Below are 19840 nucleotides of genomic sequence, written 5' to 3'. Positions count from 1 at the left end.
TAAATCTTACTCTAATCCGAGACTGGAGTAAGATTTCTGCCAGAGCTTTTCATGAATTAGAAAGAGCACTCCCATTAAGTTTTTAATTCATTAAATGTGTGTAATGTGAGGGAATTAACATGCTCACCTACTGCTGCTCTCTCCAGTATCCAGCGCCGTTCTGCTCTTCTAAGTGACATCAATGCTCTGCGTGACCCAGAAATAACTCTTACACCGTAAGCCTATGGAGCGTCAGAACCTGGCACCATAGGCTTACATTGTAAAAGAGACTTCCGGCTCACGCATAGAGCAGACTGGTTGTAATAGTGGTGAGGTCAGTGAGAAGAGGAGAAGAACGGCGCTGGACACCGGAGAAAGCAGGTGAGTATATTAATACAATCTCACTACAGTACATGCATAGAAAACTTAATGGGAGTGCTTCTTTAAGTATACAAAAAAGCTTCTAGAATCAAAGATATAGCAAAAGATCCACACACGGCAAGCAGCCTGCAGCACAATGACTACAGCCATTGCATTTTGGTATGGCTCACTTCAAGGAGTCAGATTTATTCCTGAAAAGAGCACCAGCATATGCTGAAGAATATGTTCACCTCCTCTCGGCTCCTGCTCAGAAACAAATTCAGAGCTCTTCTCTGTATGGAAGTGACAAGCACATGCTTTTATTTTCCCATATTGTCAAAACACATTGTGCACATGTTTGATGGGAGGGCACGCTTCGTGTGTCTGGTGTGCCCCGGACTTTGTAGTCTAGTAACGCATACATCTGTAGGACGTATGGTGCGTCCATCTGAGACGGTACATTGCACAAATGACATGAGAATGGTTATGAATGTCACCCTCATTTTATTTCTAGGCTGTTCAGGTTTGGGACCTGTTCATTTCTTATTTACACTTTGCATGTACGCCAGGGAAGCTCCAGCAAACACCAGAAACCTCAGCCATTTGGTGCGCCGCTTGGCTCAACACCGAAAGGGAAGTAAGAGCTACTAAGCAGAAGCAAATTTGTTCTGAAATTTCCCAAATAATTTTTGGCAATATCCAAATTTTGGGATTTGATTTAGAAGAATACAACAAATCCAACACCTGTCTTTGGATCTTTCTGGACAGTCCCTGATAGGACTAAGGACTTCGATTGCCCTCACTTGGAGGTCATTGACTTTAATGATGTGCATTGCCCCCCGCTGAGGCTAATCACAGGCTTTAGCACCGGAAAATATGAAGATCGGCAATGACGCATAAAGGAGCTGCCGTAGCCTAAGGACAAATAATGTTTTTTTTATTTTTTAACCATTCCATTTTCTTTTTTACTATACTTACCATAGGTGTCTGGAAAGACCTCAGAGCTAATAACTGTCCTTTCGGGCCCTTTAGATTCGGAGATATTTCATTCAGACTGAATCGAATCTGCCACAAAGCAAATCTGCCAAAAATGAATTATGCAAGATTCGCTCATCCCTACAACTAAGCTGATAAGTCGGTTTATGAATGAATGGTACCAAGCCAGAATCTAACCTACATATGAGAATATCCCTGTAAGGCAACGGTCACAAGCCCACGTGTACGCACAGATTGCTGGGGGTGTATTTAGGTTTTGTCCACTAGAAGGACCCAGGTTTACTGTATTTCAGAGCTGAGAAGTGACAGGGATTCGGACTCCTTTCGGGAGTCTGCCATCTAGCTAGAACATGCAGAGAAGAGTTGGACTGTCCCCGGGGAAGGGCAAATGATGGGATCTTGGAGGGTGTGTGTGCAAACTGCGAAGTAAAAAAGGAAGAATAAAAACAAAATAGAAACATATGCAAAAACACACAGGAAACCTGTCTAAAAAGCACATTATAATTCAAAATTAATGCTGCATTATTAAGGCTATTGTCTATGTTTATCCTTTGGAAAAAAAAATTCATCAAGAAGGCTGCATGTGAACATACTCCAATGCAGCAGTGTTGAAGCCAATACCGTTTCCATGTGGAGTCAAGTCTGAGATCAATGGAAGTGGGGAGAAAGCTGCAACTTATCTCACAGTATGACACTATAGTCAGGCACGGAGTAGCCTTCTGGATGAGGTAGACCTCATGAGCCCCCCAGACATATAGATTTCTCCTACATTGGTTGCTTGAAGAGACTTTGAAGCCACAAAGAGCTAGACTAAAGCCTATCGTTAGACATTTTAAATATTAGTGCCATCTATAAAAAGTCATGGAGCCTTACAATGACCTCTCTAAAGAAAAGGGATATGCTCACAACGGCCCATGCAGACATAGTATTAAGAAATAGTGTGTCTGGATTATTCACTGTATCTAGATACACATTTACTCCACTTTTCAGCATCATCAATGCAATTTGTGCAATCATCAGGACCTAGACATGATCTGTGACTCCCATAAATTGCACCAGTGGGGCCCTAAGTGATCATACATTTGTCACATGGGTGGTAAATTTTTTAGTGGAGTAACCACTAATAATTCTGTTATCAGTTGGAGAATTTACATTTAGAAACTTTGAAGAACGATTAGAGTGAGATTAAAAATGACTGAACTGGAATGTAAGACGAGCTCATTGTCTGAAAGGGGGTTATCAAGATCAACAAAATCAAGGAAAAGAGGAAAATGCCATAATAATAATAATGCTCATCTGTTAACCACCCTCGCTTACAAGCGAAAGCCTTTTACCGTATTGCAGCAAAGATGATAAATCAACACACATGACCATTGCAACCAATAACGGACCTCAGCAATCACACTGCTGGTACCAGTGACTGGCTGCAGTGGTCATGTGTGTTGATAGGACATCGCTGGAGCACAGTAAATAGAGATGTCAGGGAGCGCCAGATCTGTAGTGATGGAGGATCTATGAGGTATGCAATGCTTAATTATTTACTCTTTTTATGGCTTTTTCGCCCTTAGCCCATTTCGTTGATCCCAGACCATTCTCTTTGCATACAGACACAGAGGTAATAGTCATTCAGTATAAGGTATTTATATAGATGGAAATGTCAATTGTAATTGTGACTATTTGTCTGAGAAACAATTAACAAGCCTGTGAGGTCTCAGTGCTGACTGATCCTGCAAATGATCTTCCTTGTGTGCATCTGGCCACTGCGAGCCCTGTGTGACCTGACATTAGCCACTGGTTCCAGAGACAGGTGGCAGCAAATCAGCACAACTCCCTCCGGGCCCGCGGCCATCTACTCCAGCAAAATGCCACTCATCTCCCCACACGCAAGAACAGAAAAGACAAGGGCAGAGGAAAGCCGTGCAGGAACAGAGTGCTAAAATGTCATCTAGAATGGTTTTAATAGATCGTGTGTGTCAGACAAGCTGGTATATCCCTTATAACATTGGATATTCTCTTCTCCACCTTTTTTCCTTCCATAATCTAATAACTTATTTACCTATTTGTAAAGTCTACAAGTTGTGAATAACCAGGACATACAGTGTGCAGCAGGGTGACAGGACCAGGGTGCGGTGGAGGTCAGGTAACGATCTACCAGGACTGCCACAACCAGCTGGCACCAGACAGCCACCTCAGCCTGGTGCGGAGTGTGGGGGTAGTCACCAGCTCTCAGCCGGAGGATGGAATACTTTTCCTCTTCCCACACCAAACTTATTGAAGGTACAGCTGGAATTTGGATTATTTGATATTTATTTTAGAGCTTTCCCATATGGAAAATGTTAAGAATTGCAGTTTAAAAAACGGGGGTTATCAGTCCCTTTCCACTAATTATTACATTTCCAAATTCAATTTCACTATGGACCTAATTCAGTGGAAATGACACAACATAATTAAAGGGGTTGGCTTCTGTATCTGTATTTCAACATATATTTTAGGGGCCATGATTTTGTGCATAAGGTTTTCCTCCTGCACTTTCTTAGTACAACCTTCCGCAGAATGCACAGATTTCCAGTCCATAAAATGGCGGCTGGTGGAGGAACATGTGACCACCTGTCCATCAGTCTCCTCCAATAGAAAAGCAGTTCTAATGTGAGGTGTCTTTCCCACTGTATGGACTGGAGAGCTGTGCCGTCTGCGAGGAAAGCTGCACTAACGAGAGCAGGAGGAGAACCTGTCATACCTGTATAATAGTACAGAAAATCATGTCCCCAAAGCAACTGGTAAAATAAAGAAAGCGTTCGACCCCTTTAATCGCTGTGAATATCATTGCATGTTTTATTCTTGGCATTGCAAAGGGCAAACAACCCATCGACATCCACAAGAAAAATAGACACGGGATTACAAATTTGTAATTTATACTTTGAATATTTTTCGCAGCATATTCATAAGATTTCTTAGCGTTGCATTTGCAAAGCTGATACTCTAAAATGCAGCAGATCATTCATTGGGATTTTCTGCTACATTTATGGGAACATTTTCTAAGCTTAAAAAATACATTAAAGGGACCAAGATCCCCATTGATCAGCTGCTCCTGGCTCCGGCGGTGGCCAGATGACAACAGATCCAGAGTGGTAATGCACAGGTCTGTTAGCTGTCTAGAGGTCACTGCTGGACAACCCAGCAATGGTCACTGGACACTTGATGGAGCGGTGTTGTCCATTTACAACCGGCCGTCACCCAGCTGATAGGTGGGAGGTTACACGTCCAGCACTGCCACCAAACTTATTTTGATAGGTCATCAATATTTTAATAGTGAAACACCCCTTTAAGAAAAACTTGTTGTTCACATTAATACAATATACTAATACTGTGTAATGATGAAAATACAAAAAGTATATTATTTAAAAAAAAAACGTCCAAACTGTACTTTATAATACTACCATTTTAGGGTGCACAAACCTAATATGTCCCCTAAAAAAGCACCATTATAAACTGCAGCGTGGAAAGGTTCTTTTTTTTTAATAAAGTACGTTCATTCCATTTTCATTCTTTTTACTGAATTTTTGTGCTTGGTGCGGTGACCAAAAGAAAAGTACATTTTGGTTTTCTGAGATTTTTTTTTCTTTACATTTCTTGTTATACTGGTTACACAATTATTTTTTTTAAAATAGATTGGACTTTAATAAGCGCGTTGATACCAAATATGTTTATTTTAAAAATTTCTTTATTTTTCACTAGGGAAAAGGGGTCGATAAGACTTTTCATTTTATATATATTTTGCAATTTTTAATTTTTTTTACAACTTTTATTCCCCATAGGGAACTTGAGCCTGTGATTGCTTGTTCAATACACTGCAATACCACTGTATTCTAGTATATAATAAAAATCATTGTCTCCTATGAAGCCAAGATTGTGGCTGGGCTTCACAGGAGTACCAACATGGCACTGACATTGGCATTTTACTAAATCTTCACTCGAATATGCAATGGAGTGAAGAGTTGACATCTGTCAGTCACCTGGTAGACAGGAAGTTTTCACCTCAAGACCGGTAGGGACGGCCAGAGACGGTGGGAAGAAGGGGTGGCCAAGTGTGAGTGGTCCAAGTTTCTGTTTATTTGATTAGATTCCCTACTTTATAGAAGAATTTGTAAAAATCGCCTTTAATCAGTAAGGCATAAGACATCACAGAGAGTACTTGACACAGTCAATTCAGAGTGACACCATCGAGTAGAGTGGACCAGGAACATTTCAATATAGAGAGCAAAAGGGACAAAAAGAAGACACAGCCAGTCAGTATCACAAAGCACCATCTGGCTGAGATGTACTATATCTTATTGCCAAGTGTCTTTGGGCAGGTTAATACAGTTTAGCCATCTCTTTTGTAAAAGTGCCATCTTGGTGCTGTGCTCTAGGGAAATTCCCTGACTAAGCTGCGAAACACTGCGCTACTGGGTATACAAACAGCACACCTAAATCTAGCATTATTTGATTAGTTTGTGCAATATATCTCCTGTAGAGAATAAAATATTATAGACCAATAACTGACTCAAGTAGTATAGAAATGTAAAAGCTAAAATTAGCTACAGTAGTTTTCCGTTTCAAAGTAAAACTTCCTTTGTATATCGTGTTTTCTCAAAGGTTTGTGTCAATTTGTTTTTCAAATATTTTTTTTCCAGGCATAGAATAAAAAAAGAGTAAAAAAAAAAAAAAGTGTCCTGCTCTTGAGAGCTGCTCCCTTTCCATCGCCCAGCTCATTGGCTTCATTTAGAGAAGTTTCGCAGAAGATGCAATGGAGTCATTTTACATGGTACAACAGCTTGCCGATTTGTCATCTTTTTTTCCAACCATGAAAAATCCATTTCTGCTCCAATATTATTTTACTTGCACTGCCAAATATATTCTACACGCAAAGAGGAATTTTTCCTGGGAGTTCAGAGAGATTTCATTTACTATAGATCTTTGATAATTTCTTTCTTTAGATCAGTTTATCACAATTCCAGTCCTCAAAGAGACGAATAAGTATTCCCTTCCCTTCATAAGAGATTTTCAAACCATCGTCCTATCTTGCCATGCGTATATCTGTCAAATGTTATTTTAAATTTACATTTTAACTTAATTCAACTTGCGAAAACCACAAGACATCTGTGAAAAATCCAAGAACAAGGTCTGAATCTCTAGCTCATCCTAAAATCCACAATACATTTTTCTACAAAGTATGAATGAGATTTTGAAAAATTGTGAAAATAAGAAGGGGACAGAGAAATTTAGGACGTTTCCTTGCCATAGTGTTTCATCAGTTACGGCATTGAATATATGTATTAGAAAAAAAGGCATGAAAGGAAGAGAAGGAAAGATGGGAAGAGAAGAAGTGAAAGGATGAAGCAAGACTGGGGTCAGAAAAGTGTATGAAAAAGTATCTGATTTTCGTCCAGAAAACTCGGACAATTTTCATCCGTATTGTAATCCTTTTTGCATCAATGTGTCCATTTTTTACATTCACGTAACAGCCGTCTTTATACATTAACATTTTAGAATGTACATGTACATCAAATACAGTTTCCTAGGTTAATAATGGCAATGTATCCGTAAAAATCGGATGCAATACTGATGTTCCATATGGGATCCCATTTTTTTGCGCACCCACAGACTTGAGTGGACACGTCTCATCCCAGAATCGGTACAGTATACTGCAGGCGGCAATTGCTCTCACATGGAAAGGGTCATGAATGGGCAACATAATGATTTACATTGGTCAGTATTCAGTTTGCTTCCCGATTTTTACTTGGACAGAACATGTCTGCATTACACACTCATCTGAACAAGTCATAACATTGAGGAAGGGGATCGGGAGGAGAGAAGACGCAGTGTGAAAATAAGGAGCTGATTAAAATGACAAAAGATGATTTAAAAGAGAAAGAAAATAGAGAAAAGTAGGCAGCAGGCAAATGAAAATAAAACAGGCATAACACTTCATCCCTCTGTTTGCATTAAGTTGGGCCTTAATCCTAGCAGTAGATTCATGATCTATTTTTATGATTATTAGTGTTTATAGTAAATCGCTTACATGGAGCTTTGGACGATCACAGATTTTGATTTTTGTTACTTAAAATGACACTGTGTATGCTCTGGCAGTGTACACAGCAGCACTGTTTTAATTCATACGAAAATAAAACTTAATGGGGTGGTCCGTAACTAAATTTTATTTTACTCCTAAATCTCTATTTAATGCCATAATCTAATCTTTCTCTAATATAATTTAATTAAAAATTCCCTATCCTTCCCTCACTACTCTAACTGCTTTACTTTACTGTTCGATGACAGTGCGCTCTGTTGTCGGCTAGTCACTTCTGATCAGAGCCGGGGAGAGAGCGCATTGTCACTGTGCGCTGAGAAGAACAGTGCAAATTAACAAGAATCTACTGAGCATCCATCAGAATTAGCAACCGCGCATGCTCAGTACTGCAGCGACTAGCCCAGCCCCTGAAACAGGTGACCCTGATGACGTTTTGTTTCAGGGAGGGGACAGATGCTGCAGCAGTGACCGCAGCCTCTGCCTCTTAATGAAAACTCATTTGAGTATCCCAGCAGGCACTGGGATTCTCAATTGAAGAGTCATCAAAGAGGAAGTAGTAAAAAAATAAAAATAAAACCAGTCAGATACCGTAGTTAGGGAAGGATAGGGAACTTTTAATTAAACATTTAGTTTCGGACCACTCCTTCAAGTGCTCTGGGACTGTCAAAGCACTTGACAGTTCCCCGCTCAGCACCACCTTCCTCTGACTGACACCTTTCAGGCTTTACTACACAGCTTAGAAAGATGGGACTGGGCAGGCAATAGAGCCATGAGGCAGAGGCTTGGAAAGTGCTTTGATACTCCCACAGCACTTAAGCTTCATTTGCATATGAATTAAAAAACAGTGATTTTTCAGTCAGGGAGAAACAGATTGAAAAACAATGTCATCCACACACTTACTGATGCAGAGAGCAACATGACCATGTTAATAGTCTGGGTGGTGGTGGGGGAAGGGTTGGATCCTTCTTCCCTTTAAGGCTATACTGCTATAAACTCGTTCTGTCTGATTATGCGTTTTTATAGAGTGCTTTCAATTAGTTTATCTAAAATTGAAGATTTGCTACGATGCAAGAGGCAAAATCTTAATGAACAGAAGCGCAGCAGGGATCTAGTGACAATCTGTGCCACAAGCAGCTGAGGCTAGCATCAGCCCCCTGCTAGGAGGGTACATGGCCACCAGCTCTGTTCATTATTTCACATCTTCCTGGTACTAGGAGCACTGATCTCAGATAAATAAGCCAGGATGCAGAATGTGAGCAGAAAATGGCACAACGTAAACTGTTCCAGAAGATGCAGCCAGCCTCGGTATTTTACATGGCTTCACATTCCATTTATCAGCGACCCCTCCCGAATACAAATTTGTGACGGATTCAAGGTTTTCATTCAATTACCTGTTCTAAAATATTGGAAGCCTGTAATAATCAAGTAGCAAATAAAAACAACCGTCTCCCCTGTATTCTGGGCGTCAAACAGCCTCATGACAAGCCGAGGATGAGAATTGGATGAGTGTCTGGAAGCTATCAAAAGAATGGGAAGAAGTTGCCATGAGAACACCGATGCGGTTGATAAGGCACATTAAAAAGTAATACACAGCTAATAGAAGGATTGGCTTTCTATGTCCCCAGTTGTTATGATTTTATTCTTTTTTATGACTGACCCAAGAACTAACAGGCAGGTCGTCGCTAACTACCTGCCTGTTGTGCCAGGCGCCGATCTCCGCCATCACAGAGCAGTCACACACAGCTCCAGCCAGTGATTTAGCGGCTTCCGCTGACTTCACGTTGACAGAGCAGCTACTTCTCTTCTGCTCTGCTTTTTTGATGGGACGTGACTGCAAACGTCATGCTGATTGACACCCGGCTCCCCGCTGCCTAACTGTGGGGAGTCGGCTGTACATCAGCATGACATTGGCAGTCAAGCCCCAGAAGAAGAAGAGCTGCTCTGTTGATCTTGAGCAGCTGAATGGCCAGCAGAAGCGGTCGGTGACTGCTCTGTGCTGGCACTGGGTAGCACAGGCAGGTAATTATTAACTACCTGTTGTTAGTTTTTAGGCCCATAGTTTAAAAAAAGTTAAAAAATAGTCATGGATAAACTCATTTAAAGCGCACCTGTCAGCAGGATGGTGCACAGTAAATGACATACACTGTCAGGTGGGCGCCGTTACACTGATTAAAATGATACCTTTGTTGATGAAATCCGTTTTGTGGTTCTTTTATAATCTTTATTTTCATTTCTGACATAATGAGATGCTCGTGCTTCAGGCGGCCTTTGGGGAGGGGCTCTATCTTGTGCTCTGCTTTTGAATTCCTATGTCTGCCTTCTGACAGGTCACTGTGCCTTCACTGACCTGCCTACTATTTTAAATGCTGCCTGTATAATTGTGTTCCAAACCTGAAATTTACATACAGCAAAATGGCCCCCGCCGCCCACGCATGTGCCGAGAGATGCTACTGCGCAAGCACGGCCGGCAGTGCCATATTGCTGCAGGTAAATTTCTTTTTCCTCCAGCAAAATGGCGCCGGCGTGTGTGCAGTAGCATCTATCGCTTGCCGTGCAGTGACTTGTCAGAAGGCAGACATAGGAATACATAAGCAGAGCACCAGTAAAGACCCTCCCCAAAGGCCGCCCTGAAGCATGGGCAGATCATTATGTTAGAAATGAAAATAAAGATTATAAAAGAACCACAGGACGGATTTCATCAACAAAGGTATCATATTAATCAGTGTAATGTTGCCCACCTGACAGTGTATGTGGTTTACTGTGCACAATCCTGCTGACCGATGCACTGCCCCAGAATGGTGACTTTTTCTAAATATAAGTTATAGTCAAAAATGCGCAGAAATCCACGGCCCCTCTCGCAGTGAAAGTGTGACATCTCGCTCTTTGCACTATTACATCGTTTACTAACGGGTTACTGAATGGTAGCATTGTTCGAGCGGTCACTGTTCAGTAACTGCTAAACGACGTGACAACGCTGGGTTAGCGCAAAGAGTGACATATGCTTTCACCACAAGAGGGGACACAAAGGATAGTTCGGACCTGACTTTTACTAGAAACTGGGAAGATATTTGGGATTATTCTGAGCATTTTTGACAATAACTTGAATTTAGATAAATCACCAGTCTGCGGCTATCCCCTCTTATTAAAGGAGCCTGAGATGAACTATTTTTTCTCTAAATTTGTATGTAGTGTACTGTCAGTATGTTAATATACTCACCTACCACTGTCTTCTCCGGTGTCTAGCGCCGCTCTGCTCCTCTTCTCAGTGATGTCATCGCTCTTCAGACTCTATGGGTCACACTTTTCAATGTAAGTCTATGGAGTCCATAGCCCTGTATTGTCAAAGCCACTTCCGGGTCACGCAGAACGCAGTGTGACCCGTAGAGTCTGAAGAGCAATGACATAACGGAGAAGAGCAGAGCGGCGCTAGACACCAGAGAAGACAGGTGAGTATATTAACACACTGACAATACACTATATACACTATATATATACACAGATTTAGAGAGAGAAAAAAGTTCACTAAATGGGTAGCCCCAGACTGGTGAAAGGTACGCTCTAAAGAAAACTTGTCACTTTGTGTGACTTTTCAAAAATAAGCTGTCACAAGGGGAACAACACTATTTATGGCCATTTTAGGACTTATATCCTGCAGGTTTCACAAGTACACAGAGGCATCAGGAATTCTTGCTCTTTGGCTCTATGTAGCACATGTTTAGAAGCAGCAGCATGGAGGACATTACAGAGTGGTGCAGAGGAGTGTAGGTACGCCTGGCACAGGAGAATAAAACATTCTAACATTCTGTGTCTCATAGGGTATGTTCACATGTATCCTTTCTGCTGCTTTTTTTTTTCTTTCTGCAGCCAAAAGCTACTCTCTTGGCAGTAAAAATGCTGCATTCAAAACGCCTGTCCTACTATTGTTTTTGGTGCGGATTACATGTGCGCTATGTCTACAGAACATGTTTCATAAAATAAGTTTAATTCATCAAAAAGGCTTCAAAGACGCAACGAAAAATGCAGCAAAAACTTTTTCACTTTTTCCTTGCTTTCTATGGGTGAAAAAAAGAATTGACATGCTGCAGATTTCAAAAACTTTACAATGCTCTAATTTAATCGGAAAAAAAACACGTGTGTGCATGGGATTACAGTAATCTCACAGCATTTGCTGCTTCTGTAAAAAGGAGCTTTTAATTTGCATAAAAAAGCAGCAACAAAACATCACTGCAAAAACGCGTGTGAACAAAGTTTTAGCATCTTGAAAGTTTTAGACAAGTGTATTATGGACACATTATGGATGCAAGTGCCAAGTCAAAGAGCCCAAAATGACAGCATCAATCATCCATAAATTGTAATTTAACCGCTAAAGAAACATTAGTATTGTTAAGTTCAAGTCTGTAATAAAAAGGCTTCATAAAATGGTAAAATTTGTTACTTGGTGCAAAAAAAGCTGCTGCCAATACCTGAGTGATGGCAGGAAAAACGCTGCAAAAAAAACGCTTTTACGCGTTTTTGTTGCATTTTTCCCCACTGATTTGAATAAGTGAAAAATGCTTGAAGAATGGACATGCTGCAAAACTGAAAAAACACTTTGATGGTTCAAATCCGCAGGAAACTAATAAACAGAACGTGCATGAGATTTAATACATCTCATTCACTTTGAAGGTACTGTAAAGGGCTGCCATTTTTTTACACATAACACAAGGGGAAAAAAAGCAGCAGAAACTCGGGAGTGTGAACAAGCCCTTATATGTATGGGTGCCTTTTCCACGACAGATGATGTAGGAGATTGACCTGAGTCGGTAACCGCCAGTCGGCTCTTCCCTCAAGAGAACGTAAGAACAAAGCCAAGCGCTCATGAGTATGGGGGAGCCAGGAGAAATTGCTGTATTCTTAAGGGTATTATAAAGGGTCAGAAAAAGTTCACCAGAAACATATTTAGAATTACCAAATTTGGGACTGATACCACATACCAAAGGGTTATTATGACTAATTAAAGGGGTTTTCAGAGGAGGCAAATTATTAAAACATTTGTAAAGCTTGTGAGAAATTAAGAAGCTTTATAATTTACTTACAGTGAAAATTCTGATCTGCTCCTGAGCAATCACATGAGGTATAGATCTTTACTTCCTGCTACAGTCCATTCAAAGCACAGAGTAGAGATTTCCTGTCTGTGCTTGGAGCAGAACACAGCAGGTCAGTCAGCACAGCCCTGTACTGTATGCAGGAGGCGGGGCTCTGCCAGCAGCTCTCAAAGCAGTGAGATCTGATTGGCCATGTAATATGGGGGTGTGGCTATGAACAGGGAGTGATGGTGTGTGATTGGGAGGGAGAGCAAAAGCCACTGAGGCAGTGCAGGCTCCAAAGAGAAGAGTAAGCTACAGTAATCAACTAGTGAGTTTGGCCAGGGGGAAGATTATGGGCTTCCAGGCTGCTAAACTACATTATAGTAAATTAATATAAAATGTGATTTATTGCTCTCCTACAGTGCACGGAGCCTGTGTGGTGCCATTGTTAGCACCTATAACATTACTGAGGTGCTAAACTAAGGTTATAGTCTCAAGTGCATACTAGGAGTGTTAGGATGGTGAAATAGTGAGGGCAGCTATATATCCATCTTGAGACTGCATAGGAATCTCAGGGTGGTGCTTTGTAGGTGGAGTGGATGGACACTTAGGCCACAGCCCCACTATCAGTATTCGGTCAGTATTTTTTTCTCAGGAGTGGGAGCCAAAACCAGGAGTGGGTGATAAATGCAGAATTGGTGACTTGTTTCTATTAGGCTGTGTGCCCACTATGCGTTTTTTTAAGCATTTCTGCAGCGAAAATTCCGCTGCAGAAATGCTAAAAAAAAAAAACGCTTGGTAATACGTGCACCATGGTCCCCAATGATAATCCGCATGTGCTGTGCACAGGCTGCGGAAATTACTGCTGCGGATTATCATTGCGAAAAAGTCCGCAGAACTACCAATTATTTTGCGTAAGTGCGGCGTTTTCGCCGCCATTGACTTGCATTGAATCGCTTAATATCCGCATGACTACATGTGCACATGCGGATATTAAGCGATTCAATGTGCGGATGGTACCTGGGTCTGGAGAAGAGGAGACTCTCATCCAGACCCGGGTACCATAGTACCTGTAAAAAAAAGAATTTAAAATAAAAAATACATTATACTCACCTTCTGATGGCCCCCGGTCTCCATAGTGATGCGTCCTGGCTCTCTGGCAGCTCGCGATGGTCTAAAAGGATCTGCCATGACGTCATTTAGTCATGTGACAGGTCACGCGATCGCTGACGTTGGCGGTTGCGTGACCTGTCACATGACTAAATGACATCATGGCACATCCTTTTAGACCATCGCGAGCTGCTGGAGAGCCAGGACGCATCACTATGGAGACCGGGGGCCATCGGAAGGTGAGTATAGTGTTTTTTTTTTATTTTTTAATCTTTTTTTTTAACTAACTTGGTCACACTATATAAATCCATGCTGGTTGCATGGATTTATATAGTGTGACCAAGTTGTCAAGCACTTTCCAAGTGATGCTAAAATCGCCTGGAAAAGAGCTTGATAACCCGCATGCAGAAATGCATGTGAAGAACGCTTCACATCCGCATGTCCCTGGCAGGAAAACGCATGTACAATCCGCATGTGTTTTTTCTGCCAGGGAGATGCAGAAACACTCAGGAAAAATCTGGAGCATTTCTGCATCGTGGGCACATAGCCTTACACTTTTTTTCTGATTGTTCCTCACCTGGTTTTGGCTCAGACTCCTGAGAAAACATACTGACCACATACTGATAGTGGGGCTGTGGCCTTAGGGTGAATTGGAGATCATTACAGGGACGATAAGATCATTTTTTTTATGCCTGAAAACCCCTTTAAGAATGGGATGTTTTACATGTTTCACAACCGATGTTTGTGCTAATAATGAATGCTTTTGTGATTAATTATCAGCATATGCAGGTTTAAAAACATAACCCTACGGGAAATCAGTTGTTGTAAAACAGCTTTAACCAAATCACTAAAACCCTGCATACCCTTGTTACATTCATTTCTGCTTTAATTAACATATATTACTCCCGAGTGCTCTACTGACACAAGTGCAGGCGTAGCTTTAAGGGAAAGCCTTCATGATCATGTAATTGTGCAGGTCCTGCAATGTTACCATTCATAAGTAAAACTTAAGCTTCTAAAATATTTCATAGCGCTTCTTGGTGACATCCTCTATTTACCGGCCTTTATAGAGGACGTATTTCCGCCACTCAGTGTTTTTGTGTCCACTAACCCCCTTTTCTACTTGATGCCTTTGCAGGAGACAACAGATGATGAGGGAGGTGTCAGATTAGTCAATGAAGCCTATATTTGGAGGGATTGCCACTGAGAATGCAGGACACATCCCTGCTGAAGAAACACCCACTGGACACTAAATAATTGACACACAGCACAGCAGTTATTAAATCTTTTTCTTTCTGAGGGCATAAGAGGATATATAGTCTTAAATGCATCTCTAGACCTTACACGGCAGTGATAACAGTTTAGGGGGACCAATTGACAGGTTCCCTTTTAAATGGGATCTCCATTCTCTAGCCCTGGAGACCAGTTGTCTAGGTGGTCATTGATCAGGGGTGACCCGGCAGTGGATTTTTCTGACCTTTGGAAAGTTGTGCATTGATCTGTGGCAGTAAAGGTGGGTACATGAGTATATCATACAGTATCTTCTGAATGATAACAAAATCAGCTGAAGAAAGTATTGAAAAGCTTCTTTACAAGCTGGCCCGAGCATGTAAACCTCATTTCCATGATCAATAAGCTATATCAAATATTTCCTTTCATCCTCATGAACACATTTCTATAGATCTGATAATACACACAGTTTCGATATGTGCCTGTAACATGCATCATGTCGCTGGTGCCTTGTAAGGGTCTGGGAAATGTGTCTGAATAAAAGCAGCTTTCCATGTGAATACGTACCTTTCTTGTTCTATTAAGCAACCCTGAGATTCTGAGCCAAGCATCTAAGCTCGAAATAAGCTTCCCTGTTGCCTGACGACCATTAAGTCGCAGGCTCTACTGAATGCTTTCTACAATAAAACCCTATGCTTTTTAAGATGCAAGAAATCTCTCGGCACAATGGTACTTTTCAAGGGCACCATCAATAAAAGATAAAGATCAACACATTCCTATCACTGGCTCCATTCCCCCTTGTATTCATTAGGAAGAAGGGTTTCTAAATGCTGTATCAAAGGACTGCAGTCAGCTATCCGAGCATCTCCACCAGACCCGGTGTGAACAACTCATTCTAATTCCTTGTGTGCACAGTACCATTATATACTAAAGCACAGGGAAATCAGGAGCTGGGAAAAACATATCGGCTAGTGTGAAGGTCCAGGATTGGGAAGAGGAAAGCAAGAATAAATGCACTGATCCAGGTTAAACATAGTATTTTACTAAACTGTAGATGCAAGACAGGATCTGCGCTCGGCCATGCCCATAACTGGTCTGGTGCACCACTTTTATTCCCCAAAAAGAACAACATTGACCTAATAGGTCCCCCACCATTTTTCAGTTCTGCATGTGTTCCTCACCAGATTAAATTCCTCTCCTGGCAATAACGTGCCATGCAAGCCAGAAGAGAGAGATGTAGGGACATGATGTGACCAGTAAGGGGCTGCAGAGATCATTTCGCTCCATCAACTGATTTGTTGTGGTAGCCACATGAGACCCCTTACTGGAAGAGGGAGCGAGGAAAACATCAGCACAATTTTGGAATCAAAATTTTTTTTGATAGGGAGCTATAAGGGTTAAAAGTTGACCAGTGATTTCTACATTTTCCAACAAAATTTACAAAACCATTTTTTTAGGGACCACATCACATTTGATGTCACTTTGAGGGGCCTTTATGACAGAAAATACCCAAAAGTGACACCATTCTAAAAACTGCACCCCTCAAGGTGCTCAAAACCACATTCAAGTAGTTTATCAACCCTTCAGGTGCTTCACAGGAATTTTTGGAATGTGGAAGAAAAAAAAATGAACATTTAACTTTTTTCACAAACATGTTACTTTAGACCCCAATTTTTTTTTTATTTTTGCAAGGGTAACAGGAAAGAATGGTCCCCAAAATGTATTGTGCAATTTTTCCTGAGCACGCCAATACCCCATATGTGGGGGCAAACCACTGTTTGGGCGCACGGCAGGGCTCGGAAGGGAAGGAGCGCCATTTGACTTTTTGAATGTAAAATTTGCTTCAATAATTAGCGGACGCCATGTTGCATTTGGAGAGCCCCTGATGTGCCTAAACAGTGGAAACCCCCCACAAGTGACCCCATTTTGGAAACTAGCCCCTTCAGGGATTTTATCAAGGGGTATAGTGAACATTTTGAACCCAGAGGTACGACACAGAATTTGTTTACATTAGGTCATCATATTGAATAAGTTGTTATTAGTCTTGAGTGCAAGTGCTCGCTACTTGAGTTTGCATCGGGTACTCAGGTATGCACCATGTATCACGTGTGCTCAAGTGACATGCTCGAGTCCCCGCCCGCATGTTTCACGGTTATTAGACACCCCCAAAAAAAAACAATATGCAGGGATCGTTCGTGCATGGCAGGCAATCCCTGCAAGGTTTTTTTGGCTGTATAACAGCTGCAAAACATATGGGGCGGAGACTAGAGCACCCGATGCAAACTCAAGTAGCGAGTACTTGCGCTCACTAGTCGCTATATCGTCGTCATTTTTTTTTTTTTTACTTTTGAAAAAATCCCAACCCTAACCCTAAAGTTTATTTTTTACGCCGCTGCTCGTGCAGTATAAGTGATTAGACTGCTTTATTCTTCGGGTCGGTGCGATTACAGCGATGCCAGATTCATATCAGGTTTTTATTATTGACAGCTGTCACACACTAAAAGACGCTTTTTTTTTTGCAAAGACTAGTTTTTGCATCGCCATATTTTGAGAGCTATAATTTTTCCGTATTTTGGCTGACAGAATCATGTGATAGCTTGTTTTTTGCGGGACAAGTTGATGTTTTTATTGGTACCATTTTTGGGCACGTGACATTTTTTGATCGTTTTCTATTCCAATTTTTTGGGAGGGAAAAAACAAAAACCAACAATTCCGGAATTATTATTATTTTTTCTAATACCGTTCCGCTTGTGGTAAAATTGATAAGGCAGCGTTATTCTTCGGGTCAGTATTATTACAGCAGTACCACATTTATATTGTTTTTTTATGTTTTGGCGCTTTTACACAATAAAAACTATTTTATACAAAAAATATTTTTCTTGTATCGCTTTATTCTGAGAGCTATAACTTTTTTATTTTTCGGCCGATGGAGCTGTATGGCGGTTTGTTGTTTGCGGAATGACGTTTTCAGTGGTACCATTTTTATTTGCATTCGTCTTTTTGATCGCGCTTTATTGCACTTTTGTTTGGCGGTATGATAAAGCATGGTTTTTTGCTTTGTTTTTTTTTTTTTTTTTTTACCGTGTTCACTAAAGGGGTTAACTAGTGGGACAGTTTTATAGCACAGGTCGTTCCGGACGTGGCGATACCATATATGGGTACTTTTATTGTTTTTTTTTCCCACAATAATACTTATTTATGGGTACAATATATATATTTAAGATTTGTACAATTTTTTATTTTTTTGCACATTCTGATTCTTTTTTTACTTTTACACCTTGTCCCACTATGGGACTTTCACATTTTATTTTCAGATCGCCTGTATAACAGAGAGCAGCAGCAGCTTCCTGTGCTATACAGGCTGTCACTGCCGCAGAGGGAGAAGATACTTTGGTGATGCGCTGCGCATGACCAAATTATTTTCCTGCTGTCTGGTGACCCAGGTGTTGTTATGATGACATCTTGTCGTCATGACATCATCCGGGAGCCGCGGCAGACAGCGTTGGACGCTGGCAGGAGAGTAGTATCTGCGATCACCTCCCCTTGCCCCCGCAATGCTGCGTTCGACTTCGATCGCAGCATTGAGGGGGTAATGTACAGGGAGCGGTGCGGGACCGCTCTCTGCACATAGTATCGGGTGTCAGCTGTGACAATCAGTGGACACTCGGCAGCGATCGCCCCGCACCGCTTGTGTGCGGGCGCGATGGCCATATGACCTAATAGTACGTCATTGGTCCAATCGGCCCAGGTCACCATGACGTACTATTAGGTCACACGTCAGAAAGGGCTTAAAGGGGTTGCGTCATATACGAGGGTCATTACGTGTCCCCCTGGATGTGTCTGGAAACATGCTGAACCCGCTGGAGAGCGTTGTAATTACAGCCACAGCTGTGGTTGCAACACAAAATAAAAATAAGTCTGGACTGGGTCAAGCTATTTGACCAAGTCAGGCTTAGGAAAACCAGACATGGGCTTTTATTTTTGGAGAGATCTGTAGGAAGGTAGTGGGATGGATCTCTCCCTCCAGTCAGGGTTTTGCAAGTGGGCCATGGCCACGATTCACATTTTTTCCTGCAGTTAAAGGTTTGGGTGTGTCAGCTGTTTTCAAGTGCAGCAGAGCTGGAGGTTCTGTGTATGCCTTGCTGTGTGAGGTTAAACACAGACCAGAGCCAGAGACTTGGGTAAAGCCGTTACCGCACCCAAAGATTCTTATGGTGGTGCAGGCACCCACGGCAACGGACTATATGCGAATGTTCCCGGCTGCGTTATGGATAATGTAGGTTTGGAACTTTAATTTGAACAGTATGGAAAATACTTTGTTTTTTACTAATTGGAAATCTAGTCATATACGATCTATTGAAAATGTAATTGATAAGAGTTTCAACTCACAACACCTTTGAACTCCCTTTTGTGATAAGAAATAATTTGCTTCAGCATTATAATAACTGATGGTACTTGAGGAATAAAGAATTTCCCTCTAAGGTCACTGCCTCTGCCATACAAAATATGTAATCAAACTGAACCAGAATATTGTATATGTATTGTTTTAATAGTTTTTTCAGCTTTAGAACAATTACATCCTATACAAGTTAGTAATTGAAGTAAACGTGCATTCTTAGTGACGTATATATCACCCTTTGATCCTCTTTCCCCTTACATATCCTTCCTTACCTAACTTTTCCTTTCATTCATCCCTTTCAACATATATTGTTTGATTGATATATGCTGTTTTTTTGTTTAGTCTTTTTTTTCCCCCTTCCCCTATTGTAAACTTTCCTCAATAAAAATAATCTGATGAAAATACTTTGTTTTTTAACTTACCTGGATTACTGCCTCTCTAATGCATTGGCGTGAAAGAAACTGCTGTACAAAATATATGATATATATATTATTTTCAGTTGTTGCAACTCCGCAAAAAACACAATAAGAGCAATCAAAATGTTGTGTACCCCAAAATGGTATCAATAAAAATGTCCATTGACTGAAAAATGAAAAGGCAACGCATCTCCCAATATGGCGACAAAGCGAA

The 19840-nt window shown here is 41.2% G+C and overlaps 1 protein-coding gene across 3 annotated transcripts in view; it reads right to left on the bottom strand.

Annotated features, from left to right (window-relative positions):
* Positions 1-19840, bottom strand: part of MAP4K3 (mitogen-activated protein kinase kinase kinase kinase 3) — a 332521-nt gene that overhangs the window by 168970 nt on the left and 143711 nt on the right. The window lies entirely within an intron of this gene.

The sequence above is a fragment of the Phyllobates terribilis genome, unplaced genomic scaffold (genome assembly GCF_046119375.1).
Source record: "Phyllobates terribilis strain yellow unplaced genomic scaffold, ASM4611937v1 Scaffold_3__8_contigs__length_932513732, whole genome shotgun sequence".
Taxonomy (NCBI): Eukaryota; Metazoa; Chordata; class Amphibia; order Anura; family Dendrobatidae; genus Phyllobates; species Phyllobates terribilis.
The sequence above is the reverse complement of the archived record's forward strand: the minus strand, read 5'-3'. Positions and strand labels throughout refer to the sequence as shown.